Raw genomic sequence first — 17,209 nt, forward strand, 5'->3', positions numbered from 1 at the left:
ACACACACACAGCAGTGAGAGACCAAATACAAGTCGAGAAAATAAAAAAGGCACAGCCCAGCACAAAGACAAAAGCAGCATCTCAGTGAACCAGAAGTGGAGTGGAAACCCAAAGCAGCAAACAGGCTGACCCCACAGGCCTGCTGGTTCAGAAAGGAGGCAGGGGATGCTGATAACTTTCTTCCGGGACAGAGAGGAATAAAATCAGTTTGTGAGAGAAGGAAACTCAGTTCCCTGCTCGCCAAGCATCTGTGAACATCCCGCAGATGTGTTTTGCAAAACACACTTTGGAACATGTTGTCTTTTTCCCTTTCTCCTCGACTCTTGCTTCCTATTGCTGGCCTCAGGCTCTCAGATACCAAGAATTTGCCACCCTCTGGCACACCTCTTTCTGACTCACTGAATATTAGCCTTCCCAAATCTTCTAGGAAAAAATTTATTACAAGATCCAAAATGAGCTCTAGTCTCTCTCTCTTCCTCTCTCTCTCTCTCCCTTCCTTCCCCACAATCACCTTCTCATTCAGAGCCCTCCTCCTCACCTTCTTCTACTCATCTGACCCTTGGCAACCTGACTTCCTTCATCCTCACTGATCTCCGTAGCTGTTGACCCAATAGCACCCCCCAACAGCCATACCCAACCATGTGTTTTCAGACCTCATCCTCTGTGATTCTCCCCACTTTTCAACACTACCAAAGGCCCCTCCTGATGAACCTGGAGAATTCCTGGCTTACTCAGGACAGCACCTTCTCATTTCTTCCACCTCTCTAAGTGCCCCAGCTCGTCCTTTTCCCTCTTTCATCTCTGAGATGAGAGTGTGTCTGGTGGTTCTGCCCTCAGCCCCCTTCTTTCTCTCCCTACCCTCACATCCATCCCTGGATTACCCTCTGTACACACACATCGCTCAGAATGAAAGTACCAGTCTCCACCTCACTCCCCACATTTCCACACACCCAGGAGTTTTGAGAACCTTGTGATTTAAAGGCTGCTCCAAAAATGGTTGGTTGGGTTTGTTTTTGTGTCTGTTGTTGTTGGTTGTGTTGACAGTGGTGTGTTATGGTGGTTGACACACAGACTCTGATGACTAAAGAGCTTTCCATTTTGTTTTCACTCATGGGCTTGATTTTATGTCCAACTAGCTCATGACTTCTCTTAAACCTATCAAAGGTGCTTGTTACAGCCATGAGTCCTATTGAATTACTGACTTCTTGTAGAGTAAATCATTCTAAACGCATTTAAACTCCCATCTACCAAATGTACCTATACCAAAATGCAGTCACATTACTACACGAAATAACATGGAATGTTTTGTTTTGCTATTCCAGAAATAATTTTCAAATTATTCATTCATCATATTTTCAGTGCATTTTTAAATTTAATATCTGTGGTTAGCTGAAATTTTTAAAGTCCATTTTCATCTGCTTCTCAATTTTCTCTTCTCATATCTATAAATCTTGTTTAATCTTTTAAAGGCTTTTGGGTAAATATTTATAGATTTGTGCATGAATGTATAAAAGCCTGTTCCTTAGTATAAAATCATATGGATATGAACATACATATAATATATGACTTTACTTCGCCAAATATTTTTAACTGTGCAAATCAAATTTGCCTACTCAGACAGAAGTGGAAAGGCGTGAAAACACAACAGGTGAAAGAAGTTTACTGATTCCAGCCACACTACAAATCCGTCCTGTCTGAAGTTGAATTAATCTTCTCCATTTGTACTCAGGTCCACCCTGTCTACCCCACCCCGGAAAAAAAAAAAAAAATCTTGAAACCATTTCTTTCTCTTCCTTACTTTCAGTTTCTGCCATTTTGCCACCTTTTTCTCAGTTACCTAAACTCCAACTTCAAAGTTGTCTTATATCTCTCCTTTCCATTCTCCCACTCACCACAAAAGCCCAAATTCCTCAAAATCATTTGGGAAGCCCTTTCCACTTTTCCACCATAAAGCCTCTCATCACGTGGAAATGCTCCTCAAATATCCCATTGCCCCAAAGAGGGGTACATGGCTCAGAAAATGATTCTCTTGACAATGGAACTCCTGGAAGACCCCATAGGTACCATGTAACCTGAATCCTCTGGAAAGCCTCTTGTCCTGGGAGATGGTACCAGAGATCCAGACAAAGAATATTATGTTTCCCAGGCAAGGAGACCAGGTCTACATATTTCACCAAAGGAAATACCTAGAATCAACCATTGTAAAGAAAGCTATAACCCACTCAATCAGAGTGTGACCTGACCGGCATCAGGGAGTGGAGATTTGGGTAGGTGGCTGAAAAAGGAATCAAACAAGACCATGCCATCCATCTTTACCCATAACCATCCAAAGAATCAGACTGTGACATCCCAGGTGACCAAGTCTTGTTCTTTGCTAGACATAGTTCTCTGGATAAGAAGCAATTCAGACCGGTTGAAATATTCTCTAGGGACACTTGGTCCCCTTTGTCTAAAGCTGTTCATTTGTAAGGTCTAGTGATGAAAAACATTATCTCTGGAATCAGACAGACCTGAGTTTATTTCCAGTCTCTAATATTTACCAGCAGGAACTCCGGGGTAAATTCCTTAACATCATCTACTGCTGCTACTCCTATTAATAATAATAAGAAGAACAGTAGCTGCTAAAATGTATTGAGTTTGTTTAAGATTTTTTTTGATGTGGACCATTTTTAAAGTCTTTATTGAATTCGTTACAATATGGCTTCTGTTTTATGATTTGGTATTTTGGCTGCGAGGCATGTGCGATCTTAGCTCCCCAACCAGGGATTGAACCTGCACCACCTACATTGGAAGGCAAAGTCTTAACCGCTGGACTGCCAGGGAATTCCCTGTATTGAGTTTGTATCACTCAATAATAAGTGTTAGTCTTCCCATCGGTACAACCGGGCCAATAACATCACTCCAGAGTGCTATGAGTTAGAAGAAGCTCTATGTGTAAATTGCCTAGCACATAGTATACGCCCTGTTGATGGTAGTTATCATTATTACATTTTGATGTCCTTGTTATCTGCACAGGAGAAGGTATCCTGTGCAGAGGCACAGTTTCATCTCTTGAGCAGTAAATTAATACAGTTGTTTCCCAGCTTATCCATCAGTCTTGTGAGAGTCTGATAACCTCTCCAAATACAGATAAAGCTAGGTTCTAGTCTTGTATCACTGAAAACCAGACCCTGAACTCTGGGAGACCCAGAGAAGTAAGGTATCTTAGTGGTGGGATCACGGATTCTCAAGTCAGAATGCCTGAGTCTGTATCTCAGGTCTGCCACTTAAGAACAGTATGGCTTCACTAAGCCTCAGTTTCCTCATCTGTAGAATGGGACAAATGATAGTACCTACCTCAGAGGAATCATGTAAGAATTCAATGAGATAATGTAACCCTCATAACACTTCTAGGGGGAGGCATCATCAATATCAATCACCATTTGACATAAGAGGAACCTGACACTTAGGGAAGATAGGTAATTTGCTCCAAATCAGAGGGCCAGAAACTGGCAGAGTCAAAATTGAATCCAGATCCACCCAGCTCCAAAGCCTGAGTTTTTAACCATATTCCACCATTCAAATAGCCCTCCAATCTCTAGCTCGAGCAGTTAGCTGTGTAAATCCAAGTCCTTTTCTATACTTTAAGGTGTTCGAGAGTAGCAGTTGTGCATCTTATTCATCTTTTTTCTCCCGTTAGCACATAAGCCCATGTTTTACTCATTGAAATGTTCTTTAGCCAATTCTGAATGACTAGTCAAATAAATGAATGAATGCATGAATAAATCAAGAAAGGAGAAGAGAATAGGGTTCAAAAGCATCCACAGTCAAGAAGACAGGGAACTGAAAAGAAAAAGAGAAGGAGAAAAATAAGGAGGAAGAAGAAAATAGCTTCGAATCTGCATAGCCGAAGGTCCTTACGATCCTTTGCGAGGAAGTGCTGGACGACGAGAACTCATTGAGGGGGTTAAGGATGGCAAGTCTTGCAAGGAAAGCAGCAGGAGGCATAGATCATTTATTTAAAGGAATGCCTTTAGAGAAGAGCTGTCACTAGCAAGGGAGCAAAGTCAAGTGAAGAACTGCCTTTGCTTTTTATAAAACAGAATAAACCTGATATGTTTGCAGGAAGAGAGGATTAACTCCCATCTAGGAAAGAGAGATTAAGAATTCTGGAAAGGAAAGTTATCATTGCAAGAATAATGTCCCTGAAGAGATCAAAGGGATTGGATCTAGGGTTGTTCAGTCTGTGGGTTACAAGCCAGTGTCTTGGAAATGGAATGGGATGGGATGAGATGGAAATTATAAGAATGCATCACATTTTAAGAGACTGTGTGTGTGTGTGTGTGTGTGTGTGTGTGTGTGTGTGTATTTGTGCGTACTGGGTCGCCAATTAAAGCGTTTTTTTTTTTTTTTTTACTGTGATTCATAGTCAAAACGTATTGAAAACAGTGGTCATTGGTGGAGAGGTTAGATTTAAGTTCTCTCTGACAATTTAGCGATGATGGTGGCCATGGCATGGATGCCTGCCCCGACCCTACCACAACTCAGGGAAACCCGCCACCCCATCTTCTTTCTTTCCTTCCTCCATCCTTCCCTCCCTCCCTTCCTTTTTGCTTCCTTCCTTCAATAAACATTTACCGAGTACTCCTCTACTACTTACCATTCTCTTTTCTAGGGCCTGGGCACAATGTCCATTTGGACAGACTCCTGCCCTCACAGAGCTTACAGCCCAGAGTTTAATAAAGAGTAACAATGACCTCTGGGGATTTCCCTGGTGGTGCAGTGGTTAAGAATCTGCCTGCCAATGCAGGGGACACGGGTTCGAGCCCTGGTCTGGGAGGATCTCACATGCCGCGGAGCAACTAGGCCCGTGAGCCACAACTACTGAGCCTGCGCGTCTGGAGCCTGTGCTCCGCAACAAGAGAGGCCGCGACAGTGAGAGGCCCGCGCACCGCGATGAAGAGTGGCCCCCGCTTGCCGCAACTAGAGAAAGCCCTCGCACAGAAACGAAGACCCAACACAGCCATAAATAAATAAATTAATAAATAAATAAAACTTAAAAAAAAATCATACTATGTCATGAGTTTTATAACATTAAATTAGACCCCTATTATATCAAGAGAAAAAAAGTCCTGAAAGCAGATGCTCAGCGCTAGTTAGTGATATGTGTGCCAGTTACAGGAAAGTTTACCAACATCTGCAAGTTACCGCGAAACGTATCCCCAGAATAAGATGGATTAATGAATGGATGGGAGGCTGACTAGACAGGGACGTTCACAGTAAAGCAAGTACAGTAGACTGTTAATGGTAGAATCTAGGTGGTAGGTTTGTGGATATTCTCAGGAAATTCTTTCAATATTTCTGTATGAAAGTTTTCATAATAAAATGTGTGGGGAAAATTGTCACCAGATACATATGTTCCAGTAAATGTTTTCTTACCTCTTAAAAGCTGTTAAAAAGAAAAAAAAGTAAACTTATGCCTGTACCACCTTCCTACACAGCCAATCTTGTTATCGTGTGGATAAAATACATAGCAGATGCGATAAGTTTGGGAAAGTGAAATGCTACCTCAAATATTTTTCCTATTCAATAATTTTTTCATTAATTTTTATTCTATAGCTATTAGAACTTCTAAGAACTGCTGGGTTTAATTGCAGCATCTCACATTTTTGTAGCGAATGAACTTTTGTAAGTAAATAAGTAAGTTCTTCTACATACGTTTTGTTTGAGCCTAACGATTTTGTAAGATGGGTAGGAAAGTATTGCTCTGAGACTTTGTGGTCTGTCTATGGTCACACAGATAGATCTGGAAATAGAACTCACATCTTCTAGCTCCTGAGTCATGGGATGACAGCAAGGGGAGGGAAGGATAGGTCCACTGCAGCACCTGTAAAGGTCCTCGGATTGGAAGAAACACAAAGGGACAAGACTGAAATCTACATGTTGATGAGATGGTCAGGTATGGTAATTAAAATCTTTGCATATTTCCTTCTTAACTTTTAAAGTATCAATATTACTTGATCTCTTATGGATGCACATTTTACAGTGAATGATTTACTAGTTTTTTTTTAAACAGTGCTCACAATTTTCCTAATTTCAAAATAAATTCTGAATACATAATTGAGTCCAGAAACAGTGGTGTGTAGGAACTTGGAATTCTGCAACGTACTCACGATGAACCCCAACAGCTAATGTGGCTTTAATCACTGAAATTTAATGGACCTCAATTTCTTCCTCAATAAAGTGAGAGAAGCCAAATTTACAGAATGGCTAACAAAAAAGAATTCTTTATGGGATAAGAATCTTATCAAAACTCTGTTTTATTAATACAGTTGTCCCTCAGTTTCCTTGGGGGATTGGTTCCAGGACCCCCTGTGAATACCAAAATCCATGGATGCTCAAGTGCCTTATATAAAATGTTGTAGTATTTGCATATAACCCACGCACATCCTCCCATAAACTTTAAATCATCTTTAGATTACTTGTAATACCTAATACAATGTAAATGCTATGTAAATAGTTGCCGGCACACAGCAAATTCAAGTTTTGCTTGTTGGAACTTTCTGGAATTTTTCTGGCTATTTTCCATCCATAGTTGGTTGAATCCACAGATGCTGAACCCATGGATACAGAGGGCTGACTGTAATAAGAATACAAAGAATCAAAGAAACTAAGTGATCTAAGTTCATCCACCAAGCAAGGTGAGCCAGAAATTAACCCAGTATTTATTTGGGTATAAAATAATATCAAAGATGTGAATGCATTTTGAGATAGTTCATAACAACACATTTCATTCATTTAAGCTTTTCTTTTTTAACTAACAGATGGCTATGCAGTGGGTTGAGAATTCTGCGCTTTGTTCATTCTCAGATTGTTTTGGTGGGAAAGACCGCTTTTCCAATGTGGCTCACAGCTGCTTTCACTTCTAAGGTCATCGCTAGTCCTTCTAAAGTCAGATGCTTCAGCAGGATCAACCATTCTTTCTCGGCAAAAGCAGAGAAACTCATATGTCAGCCTGGCAGCAGCACCTTTTATATGAAAGACAAGGAAACAAACGCACTCTCCTGAGCAATTCTGCAGTGCTGTTGCCGCACACAATACTGTGGTGGCTGACAGCATAGATGTATAGGTTCCGAGGGGAAAAGAGTTCAAATCCCAGCTCTGCCACTACACTTGAGCAAGTGGCTTAACTGTTCAGTCATCTCATCTAGAACATAGGGATCAACTAATGCATATAAAACATACAGTTGTTCACAGCACACAGCAAGTATTCAGTTAATGTTAACAGCTATCATTAACACATTGGCTGATGCCTAGCCTACAAGGAAGCTGGTGTCTTTGATTAGCCAGATGTTATTCCTGCCATTTTCTTTTAGGATAAAGTTTTGGATTCCTAGAAAATAAACCCATCATCTCAGAGGTTGATACTGATCAGTAAGTTCCAAGGACTGTCTTGAATCTGGTAGAGGTGAGGCCTGTCCAGTATCTTGGGCTTTACGTATCTTGGGTTCCTGAGGTTGGAGCCCTCACCCAGTTCAGTTTCTGGGACCCTGAGCTTTTCCACACGTCCCTTGCAATGGGGCCTCCTGTGACCACTTGATTTTTCATACTCTCTGCTGCTGTTGTTGAAAGCAGGTGGTTACCCTCTCTCCACTCACTCATTCCGGTTCCTGATCTGATTTCCCCACCACCACCACATTCCGGCAGCCACCCCTGCTGTAGTTGCTGACCACAGACAATATGCAGGCTGGGCAGCAAGGCAGAGGGGCCGCCAGGGCAACGAGGGTCGAGGGGGGGACGCCTCTTAGGGCCCGTACCCTGGAACTGAGCTTGTCAAGTACCAATGTGGATTTGTCTAATAACCCAGAGGTGACCACTCCCCCCAGGCACTAAGAGAAGAAAACCAGATCACAGATCTGTCCGTTCACCATGGATGATTGTTACGGAGTCTGTAATTTAATATACTTAATGCAAAGATGGTGTGGTGTTTGAAGGTGCCAGTGAGTCCCAGCTTCACTCAAGAGTTGCCCTAAAAAACAAGCCACACCCCAGAGGCCGTATGCTCACTACATGGGAAAGACCACCCTCCAGAGGGACCACCACAAGAGCAACAGTGATCTACGTCTTGGTCAATACTGGAGGCTTTGCTAATTAGCAGAGTAAATGTTATAAATGGATTTTTTAATTGGTTAAATTAAAGACTTCTTAACTAGCATGATGGATGCTCGAGACTGATATTGATTAAAATATTTAAAGGCACTTTCTGCTCTTGGGGGAACCGGGTATAAAAGTCTAGTAAGGCCTGTAGCCTTGCCCCTGCGGCAGGCGCCCAAGGCCAGTCCCTAAATAGTCCTGTGTGAACAGCCGTGAACTTGGAGGACTCTCCTTGTGTGATGCCGCTATGAGAGCCCCGGAATCCCGCCTCTGGGATCTGGGAGACCAGCCTCCGGAGAGCAGAGCTTTCGCCCACCGCGTAGACCGTGAGCTGCAACTTCAGCAAGCTCGCAGGACGGCTTGCACGAGCCGCTTCTGTGTTTGTTTGTAATAAATGCTTAGGGAATGAATGCTGTATGTGTGACAGTGGGGTTTGGATTACAGTGAGAGGAGGGCGTCATTGGCCTCAGGTGCAAAATTTAAAGGAGCACCGAAACAAATATTCTAGTGCAATAATTTTTCAAAACTCTGTGATAGACAAAATATCAAATAAAGAAAAACAGGCTGAACTGTTGATGTTTGTTTTACAACCCGGCATTACCATGCCTCAGGAACAGTTGTTTCCAAGCAGCCCACATCCAGGGACTGCACCCAGGACCTCCCCCAGCCGGCGGGATGATGCGGGTGGACGTAGTTCCCAAACAGATTGGGCAATGCGGGTGGGCGTGATGTATAGTCATTTTTTCCAATTGTAGATTTTTATGAACTTTTGATGGTAATATCTATAATATAATGATATAAAATGTAATGTGCTTATATATTATATATTTTATAATTAGTCATATAATTTATAACATAATTAATAGGCTATATATTTATCTGATGTATAGTGTAGTAATATATGATTGCATAATGTAATATTAATCATATAAGCAGGAACTTCTGATAAAGGTATACAGAAGCACCGGCTTCTCCAGCATGGCTGGGCACAGCACAATTTGGCGGAATTTCATCTGAGACTTGCTCTCCTCATATCCTGGCAGTGAGGTTGTTGCCTAAGATATGGGCATGATTGGAGAATCTGTAACAGTGGCACATTTTCCTGATGACCTGTAGGTTCACCTACCTCTCCAAGGCACCTGCAGTTCCAGTATCAAGGTCACTGGAAGGACAAATGAATAGTTAGGTGTCTGGGGAACATAAAATTACAGCAAAAAAAGGAAGAAAATGTGTGTGAGTGAGTGTGTGTGTATGTGTGTGTGTGTGTGTGTGTGTGTGTGTGTGTGTGTCTAACCTAACACCTATTTGATTAAATATGATATTGAGGGAATAGTTGAGATTTTTGAAATCATAGAAAAGTATAAATAAAAGTATAAATATAAAAAGTCACTCATAATCCTACTACACACATATCTAAAGTAGAAATTTTCTCAAGAGATTCCAAGGAGTGTCAGTAGAGAGAGTGCTTTCAGTACAATGGAATCTTGTGAAGTTTTGGGGAATTCTTGGTGGCATTTAAGATGCATCCTGATGGACAGATTGCCAGGACATATTGTTGGAGGAGAAAAGCAAGCTGCAGAACGATAAGCACATTTGGATACTATTTATGTCATAGACACACCCACACACAAAACAACAAGCATCACCCTATATTCTCTGTAAGTGCATATATATGAATGTCAATACACAGAAGTAAAGCCAAAAGGGGGCCCTTTGACCTAGAACCATGGTGATCTCTGGGGAGAGGCAGAAGGGCCTAGGAGTGGGTAGCGGTCTGGTCAAAGAGGACTTCTATATAATGCTTTAATATTTGACAAGGGAAGTGTATTCTTATGATTTACAAGAACTCCCCAGGGAGGTGGGGCAGCATGAATTTTAAGTGGAAAAGTAGAGGGCTCAGTTTGGCAGTAGAATAGAGGGCATAAAGGGACTAGTTCCAGATGGTTCCAAAGGGTAGATTAAGACCAGAAAGTAAAGGATCTTCAATTCCAGGTTGCGGAACTGGCACATTATTGAGAACCATGTTATAGGTGGATATTTTGGGGAGTAGTATATAAAATTGATTGCACGGGAACGCGTTAGGAAGCTATGACAGTGTCCAGTGGGCCAGGAAAGAGCAGGGAGAAAAGAAAACTGAAGAAAGATACAGGAGAGATTTTAAATCTGTCCAATCTGATGGGGGGCAGGTGGATTGAGAGAGAAAAGGGTAAGAGAGAGAAGAATCAAAGACTGCAATCACGTGGTTGGTGTGCCGTTGACATCAGTTAAAGGAATACAAGAACACAAGATTAAAAAAAAATAGTTGCAAAGAAAAACATCAATGATCACTGAATTCTATCACTGAGACATAAATGTAAGGGAATAAATTTTTTCTGGTGATAAACTGAGCTAACACATGGAGAGCACTTAGCCTAGTGCTTGGCACATAGGTGATGCTAAACAGTCATAATAATGATAAATACATATTGACAATTTTTTTGGGTCAAGCTCTGTTGTAAGGGCTTTTATCTATTAAAACTTAATCCTCCCAATAATTTTAAGCAATATGTACTATCACTATTCTCACTTTACAAAGTTACAACATTTACAGTTCCAGGAGGGAAAAAAAGAATAGAAGAGCCAGTTCGTTAAATCAGGCAAGCAAGGAACTTGGGGTCACAGTTATTTGTGCTAATTGCCCGATGCTAATTACGAAATATCCAAGAGCTGTCAAAGGGAATGCTCACCTGCGAATCTTCTCGGATGTTTAAAGGGAAGCAGTTACAACCAGAGAAGACCGACGAGGGAAGAACCTAGGTGACTGCTGCATTTTAGAGATGACCAAACCCTGGCTCAGGATCCCTCAGGTCAGGGCCAGGCTAGAATTCCCTGTCCAGTTCTCCGCCCAGGGTGACATCCTGGTTTAAGATAATGGTCACAGACGGTTGCATTACGCGTGTAAAAGCACCAGTCATGGTGCCTGGCACATTGGCTTACACTTGTTGAATGGAATGAAAGAATATTTAAATACCTTTGCTAACCTATTTTATCTGCTGCCTGTTTTTTTCCTCCTTACCCAAGAGGCCTGCTGGACTATGCTGGTGGGTCCTTTTAATCCTCATGCATCCAGCCCAGGCCGGCAGTTCTTCAAATTTATGCTAGGGGGTGGGTGGGGTGGTGAGGGGAGCTCTGGCTTTGCGTGCTAGTTCCTTCCTTAGGAGATCCATATTCCACTCCCATTCTAGCAAACACTGAAAAATCACCTCCTTATGGGACAAATTGCTATTTTAGAAGAAAACAGAATACAGCTGACCCTTGAACAACGTAGGGGTTAGGGCACCAACCCTCCACACAGTCGAAAATTTGAGGATAACTCATAGTTGGACCTTCCTATATGTGGTTCCTTCATATATCCCCAGTTCCCTGGTATCTGTGGGTCCGTATCTGTGGATTCAACCAACCGAGGATTGTGTAGAACTGTAGTGCTTACTACTGAAAAAAGACGCCCATAGTGGACCCATTAGTTCAAACCTGTGTTGTTCAAGGGTCAACTGTACTTTTCAATCCGACTACATATAAATACTAAGTTTAGATAAAAACAGTGGAAAGTTCTGGAATCTTTGGCACTGCAGTCTACCTACCTCCATAGAACCAGAAGAATGGGTTTTGAGCCCTTATATTTGGTCAATGTGTTCACACTTCTTCCATGTAAAAACCAACTTTTAAATTCATATTCACTTAGCTATTTCTTAAAGGAGTTTAACTCATGCAATAGCACTTTAACAAACTCTGGGGACACTGAAGTGTCAAGTTAGGGGTGGCATTTGTGGGGCTCTCACCATATGCCATGTTCTATTCTGGGTACTTTCCAGTGATTAAACCATTTAATCCTCACGTGCACTCCTTCAGGTAAATCTTACTAATATCTCTGTTTCCCAGATGTGGAAACCGTGATCCAAAGAGGCTCAGTCACTTGCCTAAGATCACATGCCCCATAAGGATGGAACTAGAATTCAAACCCAGGCTCCCAGCTCAGAACGCAAGCTCTTAACTGCTATTGTACATGAATTTTAAAGTAAATCATCACTACTCTTTTTTACTGTTATAAAATACAAATATCTATGTAACGGATTTCCTTTCACACGAAAGATTTCTCTCTGCATAAAATGAGACCGACTATACAAACAAAAGGAGTTTCCTCCTAGGAAGCTTCCATGACTCTTGCAGCAGTGGAAGGCCGTCAGAGATCACCTCCTACACCCACCCTGTGCTTCCACCTACAGGCACGATGAGTCACACCCATCATGTTCTAGAGCTCTATGTTTTGTAGCTTTGTAGATACTTACATCACCACTGTGCTTTAAATGTTTGTTTCTATGTGCCCCCGTCACCACTGCCAGGATTTTGAAAACAAGAACCCTGTCTTATTCATATTTATGGTTGTGTAATGATTACAGTGATAATGAAAACAATAACAGAAAAGCAATAATAATGATGAAGGCTTACCATGTGCCAGACTCCGTACTAAGTGCTCAACATGCATTGTCTCAGTGAAGCCTTTCAACCACCATCTGAACAATGATGACCATTTGTTCAGTGAATGTCTGGCACCTGCCAGGTGCCTGATAAAGTTTGACTGATTGATATTCCATAGCGTTTAAACATATCTTCTTGGAAAAAATTAAGGTATAGACTCATTGAAGAGAAACAAACATACCAGGGATTCCCAGAGGTTGAGAGGCCTGGACTGCTTATATCTGGTTGCGGGGGAGTGATGGACACTCCTGATATATTTTTTAAAAAAGGAAAGGCAAGCTACACGAAGCTACGAGCATTGTCAGGTCCCCTCTCCCCAGTAACACCAAAATGACTGTGACCACATGGCTCAGTTTGCCTGGGCGAGTGTCAACTTATGTCTGTCTTCCTGGTGGAATTATTAATAGAGCCTCCTTTCACCCTCAAAAGTCTTCGGTTGGGAAGATACATTAACTGGTCATCCCAACCACGAAGACTCAGTGTGAATGACACGCTGAGTGTCCATGGCTCTTCTGCAGCCCTCCTGGCCCCCCACCTCACCCTCCCCCACCTCCATAGGCCAAGGGGAAATGTGACGCTGTGACGTGGGACAGTCTTGCATTTGTAATAAATGAGGAGGGGGGAGAGCCACACAGTCTGTGGATGAAGGGCCACGCTGCCACAAGAGGATTAGCAGAATGATTGGCAAAGAACTTTGGAGCAAAAGAACCCTGATGGCATTATCTGGACACCTGGCCTTGATTTCTCGTTGAGTACATTAAACTGCATGTGCCTCTACTCTGACTATAAAATAAAAAGTGACCACAGCGTTCTATAGAGACAAGAACACTAGTCTCTCTACGTCACACCATAAATATGTCTGTACATAGTTATAGGGTCATAAGAAAAGTACGGATAGTGTGTTGTGGTATGTGTGGGGTGGGGGAGGGGGATGGCAAAATGAGACAGAACAAGGAGGAGGAGAGCCAAAGAGCAAAGGGAAAAAACAATTTTAAAGACTGAACTTGCTATGGTCTGAATGCCTGTGTTGCCCCAAAATTCATATGTTGAATCCTAACCCCCAATAATGATGGTATTAGGAGGTGGGGCTTTGGGGAGGTGATAGATTAGGTCATGAGGGTGGAGCCCTCATGAATGGAATTAGTGCCCTTATAAAAGAGACCCCAGAGAGTTGACTAGCCCCCTTCCACCCCTTGAGGACACAGCAAGAAGACTGCCCTCTATGAACCAGGAAGAACTGCCCTCATCCAATCATGCTGGCACCCTGATCTCAGACTTCCAGCCTGCAGAAATGTGAGAAATAAATTTCTGTTATTTATAAGCCACCCAGTCTGTGGTATTTTGTTATAGCAGCCTGAACACACCACGATAGCACTGAAAAAAAGAAGCAAATTATAAGATGGTGTTTTTGCACTTAAATTATGTACGTGTGTATGTGATAAATGGATAAAGTGCTAGTCTAGGATTTGATGCTGCTGTTGCTCTGTGGGAATATCTTGTCCACTACAGTTTCCCAAGCACATAGTGTAATGCCTATAATACAAATATTTCTGGAGGGAAAAAGCAAGGAAGCAAACGGGCAAACCACCTTGGTTTGCAGTTCTAACTACACTCCTCCCTAGCTGTGCGGCTCCGGGCAATACTTCTTCACTCCAACAGCAGCTGAGAGAATGAAAGGTTGTTTTCAACAGTCTCTGTCACTCAGGCAATGATGAAGGGCAGGTCTGAACACAAAGTTCCTACAGACCATAAGTTTGCCCAGATACCCCTAGACAAGATGACCACCACAGTGCTGCAGTGGCAGCCTGCTTTGAAGCTGTTTTGTTGGATCTTTAAGCTCTTTTTAATTCACAAATTGTACACACACACCACACAGAAAGGCAAAAACAAAAAACAAAAAAAAGCCAGCAGTTTTTTCAAATTCATGCTTTTAAAGATGTGAATGCCATCCCTCAACACTTTTTATTATTTAGATGTATAAGCATATTCTTATTTTTAACAAAATGAGATCAGATGTTTACATTATTCCACAAATCAGAATTTATATGATTCTACTTTTCAACCTTTTATTCTCTCTTAATATATCACACATAGCAGTCCAGGCTTGATCACAGAAGGTCACTGTATCAGTCAGCTATTGTCACAGTAATGATGCATAACAAATCACCCCCAAATTTAATGAATTTCCACAGCTATCTTTTGTTTTTTCCATTCACAATGAGTGTCTCAGTCACCTAGGCTCATCTGGACTCTGAACTTCAGGTTGGGTCCAGTCTGCTCTACATGTCTATTATTATCCACCTTGGACCAAACCACTAGAGGATCATATTCTTCTAACATAGATGGCAGAAGCTCAAGAGGGGTGAATGGAAACACACGATGCCTCTGAAGGTCTAGGCTCCATTCCTTGTCACTTCTGTCCACATTTCATTGGCCAAAGCTCACATGGCCAAGTTCAAGACTGGTGGGGTGGGGAAATATTCTCTGCCTCTTCCTTGAGAAACTGCAGTCATTGACAAAGGGTGTGTTTACAGGGAGGGTTCATTACCTGAGGATGTAGTATGCTATGCTAAGAATGTATCCTACTTTACTTAGCCATTCTCCCACTGATAAAAATTAGGTTGCTTCCAACTAATCGTCATGAAAATACACTCTACCAAGCCTGTCATTTAATCCTCACAACAAGCATGAAGAGTAGTTACTATAAACCCCATTTAAGAATGAGGAGGAAACTGGACCTTACCTCAAAGAGTTAGTAAATTGCCATAGGTCATTCTTTCAGGGAGGAATCCACATGAGCCTCAAACACAAAAATCTTCTCATCACAGCCCCTCAAAAATCCTTTCTGGGATTTGGGGCTTGATCAGATTTACCTCCTCCAAGGAGCTGCGAAGAACATGCAACTTGTCCTGTTTCCCTTTGTCTGGGCTTCCATGAAGCCCGGAGCCAAATTAAAGTCTCAATCAAGGCAAATTACTTACAATTAGCATATCCCTAGATTCATTTTCTTTGGTTCTAATTATCGTTTCTATTTCATTCAACCTTATTGTAATGTTCTTTCTTGCAAGGTTTCTTAATTTTTAAAATAAAGAATCAAGGTGTAATTAATTTGAATTTTAAGAGTGTCAGAATCTCCTAACTGTTCAAGGTACTGAAGAGCCAGGCTCTAATGATACATGGGCACTGCCCCAAGACTTCCGTACTCCAGAACCTTCTGGCACCTGGCCAGTATGTGGTCACTGGTCACACCCACTGCCACCAGAGGACAGAGAAGGAAAAAAAAAATGCAGATTTCAAATGCGTCCATTTTGTTAGTTAGCAGCAACCCACTCTGCTAGCAACTAACAGAGGTGGAAAATTAACAGGTGGTGTTCCTCCTTACTCCCCAGTGTCAGAGAAAATCCAGGGGTTGATTTTAGTGCCCTATACAGCATCTGGCCCTTGTCAGGTACTTGATAAATGCATAATGATACACAGTTATCTATTTATCAAAAAGAAGTAAATATGATCAACACTCAAAAGGCCACTCTATTTTTAAATTTGGGGGCTTCTGCATTTTCAAAAGCGGTATCAGTTTAAAGATTTCCTCCCACCTCCAATCTCTGGACAGCACCCTTCCTTATGATCACCTGTGTTTGCTCTCACTCAGGGTCCCACCTCCCTCTTCATCATCAAAGAGTAAAGAGCAAGCAATAGATGCTCAGAGACGACCCGCTCGCCGTTTGGTGGATCTGGTAGCTCTGAAGCAGTCACCAAGCCCACAGCCCAAGCTTGCAGAGTTGGTTTTATTAGCAGCACCCATTGCTCTGCATTATCATAGGTTAAAAGGTGACACTTCAGAAGCTTTTTACAGTCTCATAAAGCGGAAAGGGAAAAGACCGATGTCAGCTGGTAGGGAGGCAGATTTATTGTTCAAATTCATATCCATCAAACATGGGACACATTCTTAGCAAGGTACATCAAGTTTATTTCTTCTCCAAAGGGTCTAACTCAGTTGGTGAGAGGGGGAAGGGAACTATTTTGCTCCACGATCATTAACATCAAATCTAAGTTCCTTGCCTCATGCAAAGGGAAGAAAAGACAGTAAGAAGGTGTGAAACGGCACAGAGTTAGAGACCTCTGTTTAAAAGGCCAAGTTGGTCTAAACACCTTGAGGCTTCCTGTCCGCTAGACTGGACTCAGTTGCCTTTTCCCAGCCCCTTTTCTCCCCTGGGAATTGCCTCAATACATGAGGTTTTACGAAAGCCAGTGAAGAAGAAGAGTGAAAAGGAAGAACCATCAGGGGACCCGGTGAGTCGGGAATATATTGCTGAGCTCCACTCCGCATATGCAGCCTCTTCCCAAAGTCAGTGACAGCAGTCAAGGGCATTGAGGGAAATGTAGAGCATTGTGGGTAAGGTCATCTACTCCCCTCTGGACCCTCCCAAAGCTCTTTGGGGTGGAGAACCACTTACTCAGAGAGCGTCCAGCAGCCGTGCAAGTGCAGTTTGGGGGGATGTTGAGGAAACCGAGCCCTAACATTTGTACTTTGTGCCCCCAGACCTGTGAAGCCCACCCCTC

The 17,209-nt window shown here is 42.3% G+C and overlaps 1 protein-coding gene across 1 annotated transcript in view; it reads right to left on the reverse strand.

Moving 5' to 3' along the window:
* The window catches only part of LOC132352311 (uncharacterized), a 269,512-nt gene that overhangs the window by 165,711 nt on the left and 86,592 nt on the right, over positions 1-17,209 (reverse strand). The window lies entirely within an intron of this gene.

This window comes from Balaenoptera ricei, chromosome 18, assembly GCF_028023285.1.
Source record: "Balaenoptera ricei isolate mBalRic1 chromosome 18, mBalRic1.hap2, whole genome shotgun sequence".
NCBI lineage: Eukaryota > Metazoa > Chordata > Mammalia > Artiodactyla > Balaenopteridae > Balaenoptera > Balaenoptera ricei.